Genomic DNA, 6,378 nt, shown 5'->3' with positions numbered 1-6,378 from the left:
GTAAGTCCGGCTGCTAGGTTTTCCTCCTCCTGCTCCTCCTTCTGGAGTCACCCGAAAACTGCCGCTCCAGAGGACCCAGTGGCATTGGATTGCAACTATCATTACCTCTGGTTAACGTGATTGGAGATTCTGGGAGTTGTAGTTCGACACAGTTGTGGGCACCGGGTTGCCGAAAGATGCCTTTTCTTTTGCGTCGTCCCTGTGCCGCCGCCGTGGCCGCCTGCGATGAATGGAACCGCGTCTCTTTTCCCAAATCCCTCGGCAATCGCAGTTTCTCTCTCTCCTTACTCAGGTGTTTCAGGCCGAGTGCCTGTGCAAGGTCACCTGAATGCCTAGCTTTGGGTCTCTTTGCTCACCCGCGCCCGGCAATGGTTCCTTCCACAAACACATATACACACAGGCACTTAAATTATATTCAGTTTTGTAGATGGGCTTACGCCGGAGATCATTTTGAAGGGTCTTTAACCTCTATTCAGTATGATGCTTTTAATTTGTAGGGAGAAGGGAAATACTGTGATAAACGGAGGATATAAATATGGATAATGATATATTGGTATTTCCGGCTTGCTAGATAACTCAGTATTATACCGTGCATTCAACATTCAGAATCTCCTTGCTGGGGCCTGAGCATCCAGCATCCATTGCGCTTTCTTATTTTCAGAGTCATCAAGCAATCATCTGCTTTGCTCTCGTTAGTCTAGGGCTATTTCTCAGGTTCTCTGAATTCACGGTTAACACTCTCGGGCACAGAATTTACACATTTGAACTGATAGTTTGCAACATTCACGGAAGTGGATTTTGATAAAGCTGATTGTTTTCCAAGATGCTGCAGCACTCGTTTTTCCCCAGGGGCTAATACAGCCTTTCTGAAAATGTTTATTTTGTTTGTCAGAAAGCCAGAACTACAATAACCTAGATGCCTGAAAATATACAGACCAAAAATGTGCAAAGCTTGTGCCTTCTAAGCAGTTATGTCTGGCCTAGCAGAATCTCTTCTGTTTTCCCAGGGTCTGCAACTTGTGTTCTTTGCCTCCCTGAACCAGTAAACATAACTTTTATTAAACTAGAAATGTTGGTTGCAATGGCCAAAATAATTTGTCTGGACTTAATCTGGGTTTGGTAATAGGTTAATATTAACTGGAGATTACCAGTATTGTAAATACGACATATTTAAAGTAATAATAGTATTATATCACTGAAGTTAAATTGTTTCAGGGAACAATGGAATATACATTATTGCAGGATTTACATTGAAAGTCTTTAATGAAGCTTTTGATAGAAATTGTGTATTTAATTCTTCATTGAAATTAATAGATTGTGGATTATTTTAAAAATATTGAAGCTGTACATAGCTCTTGTAAAATTACATCTGATAAATAATGGAAAACGAATAATGCATGCATTTGAAAGCCATTGATACCTGAGCTTAATCTTTTATATATAAAAGGGAACTGTTGGCAAAGTTAAATACAATCATATATTATTTTATATCATTCACTTCACATATGTTTTGTGCACATTGTACATGTCAGTTGCAGAACTCTTGTACGATTAAATTAACAACTGAGAGCAAGGATAAATAATTCACTCTAGTCCTGCTTTTAATAAATAAATAACTAGTCTATGTAATTTGCAGCTGATGCCTTTTCCTATTTAAAGGGACAATACTTGTGGAAGAGAATTCTAATGGATTTTTTGTCAATAGAGGAAATATTTTGACTAGGTACAAGGAAAAAAATCCTTGGCATTATATAAATTGGATGACTTTTAATTGATTTGAGGCTGTTCTGAAATGTTTCAGTGAATATCACAGCGACGCACACTATTTAGAAAGCTGAGAAATCAAACTGCAAGTATTTCCAGAAAGCTTTTAATATGGGCTCCAGTGGCCTCCAAAGCATGTCAATTACAAATTGTAAAGTGGCATGTAGGGATGTTGTTAAGTGCACTACTGAAAAGTAGTCACATTATTTAACTTTAAATATAAATCAGAGGCAGTTTTTATCCTGACCATCTTTTATCAGTGTAGACTTCAATATGTTGTTCAAAGTCCAGTTCTAGACTTTGCTTCTCCCAGCCCTCCCCCAAATGTTACAAACCTCTGCTATAAAAATTTTTTTTGCTGCAATTATTTATTTCAGTTGTTTCAGGCTATTATCCCATCAGAGTGATTTGTAATTAATATTAAAATATATAATCACAATTATATCCATAAATAAAGTCTTCACAATTCTGTACACACTTTTGAGGCAATTATTTCAATAACCTTCTGGTCTCCATCAGGATCTAAGAACCTTAAAATTTCCTAATAATCTGACATCTAGATATAAGGGTGAAATTGAAGAGAAAATGGTTTTAGTGAAGTCTTCCCTCCTATTGTAAAACAAATAGGGCTATCATCAAGCAAAGCATGTGATTAATAGACAGCCAGAACTTGATATCAGCTCTGCAAATTATTGGATATTTTGTAAATGTTGTAATAGGCAAAAATGCTTCCAATTTTAAAAGTACCTTAGGTATTCAATCTTTCCCCATATTCAGAGTATTAATCCAATGTTCCTTCAATGTTCCTATTGGAACGTAGGTTTAGGAATATCTTCCACAGTACTGGAATCTATCCTTGTGATTCAGTGATTCACTAAAAGATTGGCCCATGCCCTTCCTTACTGTACTTCATTCTTATAAAATTTTAACACAGTATTGCCTTTGATTAGGAATATTCCTGGACAAGAATATTATAAATCATTGATGCTGTTCAATATTGCTGTCTTGTATTTTTGTCTGTAGCTGTAATAAAACCCATCAGGCAACTAGTTGCAGATGACCTGCTGACTTGGTAATGGTAGAGGTTCAATTGTAGTAGACCCCAATGTCGTTTTTGCCTGCATCCATCATAAATAAATTTTGCTGATTACACAGTTTTTATAAAGCCTTTTTAATACGTCTTTAGATCAGGCTTGAATCTGCTAGTCTACAATTTTCTTGGCAACTTTTTCAGAAGTAGTTTGCCCTTGCCTTCTTACTAAGACTAAGACAGAGTGACTGGCCAAGGTCACCCAGCATGCTCTGTACCCAAGGCAGTCCTAGAATATGCATTTCCCAGTTCCCTCTCTTCAACACATACCGTATATAGTTATTTATTTTGTCAAATTTATTTTCAGCTTTTAAAAGAAGCTAATCTTTCACTGTTGTATAATAAATATTTATGACCAACTGTTACATTCCATTAGTCTTCATCCCTCATTGTTCTGCTCTTTTGATTATATAGGCACCTATATAGTTGCAGGAACTATTTTTAACAGCTGTATTGTTCAACTAAGTAACTGCTATGTTAATGAAGTTGAAGAACTACTATGTATTAAGAAAGGTAAGTCATTTAGAGGTAATACTGATTTTTAGTTGTCCTTTGGACTTTGTGTTCAGTTGAAAATCAAGAGATTGGCAGTTTAATCATTGCTGTATATGACAAATATTTACTATTTTTGGTCTGATATTAATCTTTATTAAAAGAGGTAGCAGATGTTAAACTCACTAAGTAGAGTCAACATATTCAGCTTTTGAAGGACAACCTGTTGGTAATACTGTGTAAGTAACCCATGTTGTTTGTGCTCCTGAGGCACCTTCAAATCTCTATGTAGCTTTTACTCTTTATTCTTAGCTTGGTCTTAACATAAACTTGGTGTCTAAATTAAAAAATGTAGGACTTTGGGGGGGGCAGGAAAAATATATAGGGACTTTTGTTAGCAAATACAGAATAACTGAAGGGGAAATAATTTATTCAAAGAAAAAGCCATTAGTTTTTAACAAATAGTAATTCTTTTCTAATGTTTGGCAATATCCTTTAAATATTATTAAAATTGCAAAAAAAGAATAAATTATATCCTTTGAAATTAATAAAGCTATTACATTGACTTTTTACCAGGGGGAGATATTTGGCTTTAAAAGAACCTAACTTGTAATTTCCCCAATATATTGGCTACAGTTCCCATCATTCCCTGTTTTAGAATGATCCAAGTTATAATCAATATTTTGAAACATGTAAGTTTGAGGAATACATTTTAGACCTTATAAGACAATATCAAGCTACCCTATTTCCCTGAAAATAAGACCTCCCCGGATAATAAGCCCAATCAGGCTTTGAGCGCATGCGCTAAAATAAGCCCTCCCTGAAAATATTGCAACATAGCAGTAGCCATGAGGTGATCATGCTCGCCACCTTCTGCACCTCAAAAATAATACCTCCCCGAATATAAGGCCAAGCACTTATTTGGAGGTCAAAAGAAAATAAGACTCTGACTTATTTTCGGGGAAACACAGTACTAGTTGAACTTGTAATTGTTTTCAAAGATAACTCTGCACTTTAACTTTTTTTCTTATTTTTGGATTTATAGCATGTCTTTATGCCAGAAGAAAATTAATTTTAAAATGTTTAAAAGTATTTTTAAATCTTTTTAAAGTATTCTTCTTAACCATAAACTTTTCTGCAAAGGTTGTATTTCAGGCTGTTCACTTACACTTATTGCAAAAGATTTCTCTAGCCTGTCACTACAGTGAAAAAATAGCTGGTAATGAATCACCAAAAAACAAAAGGCATAGTCCTCTCCAATGGCGTCAAACTCACAGGTTTGTGTGTGTGTGTGTGTGTGTGTGTGTGTGTGTGTATGTTAAAATAATCAGGCCATAAACAAGTGAAATGCTTTAAATCTAGGAGTGGTGTTCCAATTCTGTAAAAAGAAAATAGCTCAAATTAATTAACACGCCTTTGTCGTAACCTAAAAGAATGCAGCAGTGATTTTACTCTGTTTCCCCGAAAATAAGACCTCCCCAGATAATAAGCCCAATTGGGCTTTTGAGCGCATGCACGGAAATAAGCCCTCCCCTGAAAATAAGCCCTCCCCTGAAAATAAGCCCTCCCTTGCAACACAGCAGCAGCCATGAGGTGACCATGCTCGGTGCCTCCTGTATCTCAAAATAATAAGACCTCCCTGAAAATTAGGCCAAGCGCTTATTTTGGGGGTCAAAGGAAAGTAAGACACTGTCTTATTTTGGGGGAAACACGGCAAGATTTTAAATTTAAAATTCCCACCACTGTTTTCTGCCACAAAAAGTAATAAAACTTACAGGTGGTGGGGGCATTGTACTCTTTTCATTCTTTGCCCCTTGTAAAAAAATGTAGTCAGAATTTTTAATGTCCCCCCCCCCCCCCGTTACTTAGATGTATTGGGAATGTGGCTCTGAAACTAGATGCTGGTCTTTGAACAAAGGAAATCTGGCGAGTAATGTAATTCTATTTGTTTGGCTGAAGTTTAACCTGACTCCAACTGTGTTGCTTCCATTAATGATAGCTGATAGAGATAGAACTGCTTGGTGGAAAAACGCCATAAGGAAAAAACTGACTTACGGCATTTTCTCTGAATTTTTGTTACTTTCTGGTCTTTAAGTGTTTATTGGTCCTAAAGACTTCTCCACTAACTGTCTGCACATTTATTTATTCTAAATGTCACTGGGAATTCACCAGAGTCTGTCAATGTCTTACCTTCAGCAATTTAGAGGTCAGATATACAGGTAGTCCTTGATTTATGATGACAGTTAAGCCCCAAATTTCTGTTGCTAAGTGAAACAGTTAAGTAAATTTTTCCCATTTTATGATCTTTCTTGCCACGGTGGCTAAGTGAATCACTTCAGTAGTAACATGGTTATTAAAGTGAATCTGGCTTCCCCAGTGACTTTGCTTGTCAGAAGGTCACAAAAGGTGATCATATGACCCTGGGACACTGCAACCGTCATAAATATGAACCAGTTGCCAAGCATCTGAATTTTGATCACATGACTATGAGGATGCTGCAATGGTTATAAGTGTAAAAAACTGTCATAAGTCACTTTTTTAGTGCTGTTGTAAGTTTGAACGGTGACTGAACTTTTGTAAGTTGAGGACTACTTTTAATAGCACTCCAGTTTCCAAAGGTTAAGCCAATGTGAAGCAAAGGAGGTTGGCGTATTGGATGCACTCTCCTTTGATGTAAGTTTTGTTCTAACTTACATCAGTCTAACTCAGTCTTTACTAAGACTGAAAAAAACCTGTCACCTTGATGAATTTGATATATTTACTGATGGACAAGAGTCTCTAAAGTGATTATATTATTGTAAAATTCTGCTGTTCATCCACAGATCCTGTTTGAATACTGTATTTGTGAGGACTAAGATGAATAAGTGGGTTTAAGTTTCAGACATGACTGTTTTCATGCTTTTTATTGCTGTATCTGATTTCATTCTGCTCTAAGAGCTGAATAATAATAATTATTTATAGAAAGAGAAAAATATAAAAAGTTATTTACTGCCTGGGGCCTTTTCAGCGAGGTGGTTTATAAGTCTTATAAA

The 6,378-nt window shown here is 36.2% G+C and overlaps 1 protein-coding gene across 5 annotated transcripts in view; it reads left to right on the top strand.

The window, feature by feature from the left end:
* The window catches only part of RAB3IP (RAB3A interacting protein), a 53,813-nt gene that overhangs the window by 4,144 nt on the left and 43,291 nt on the right, over positions 1-6,378 (top strand). The window contains exon 2 of one of the 5 annotated variants that reach the window (XM_081956968.1): positions 3,269-3,367. The exons of the other annotated variants lie outside the window; for them this stretch is intronic. The gene's annotated coding sequence lies outside the window, so the exon portion shown is untranslated. The remainder of the gene's footprint in view (positions 1-3,268; positions 3,368-6,378) is intronic. 5 annotated transcript variants of the gene reach the window in all.

The sequence above is a fragment of the Natrix helvetica genome (assembly GCF_964273705.1).
Source record: "Natrix helvetica genome assembly, chromosome: 6".
In the NCBI taxonomy this organism is placed as follows: domain Eukaryota; kingdom Metazoa; phylum Chordata; class Lepidosauria; order Squamata; family Natricidae; genus Natrix; species Natrix helvetica.
The sequence above is the reverse complement of the archived record's forward strand: the minus strand, read 5'-3'. Positions and strand labels throughout refer to the sequence as shown.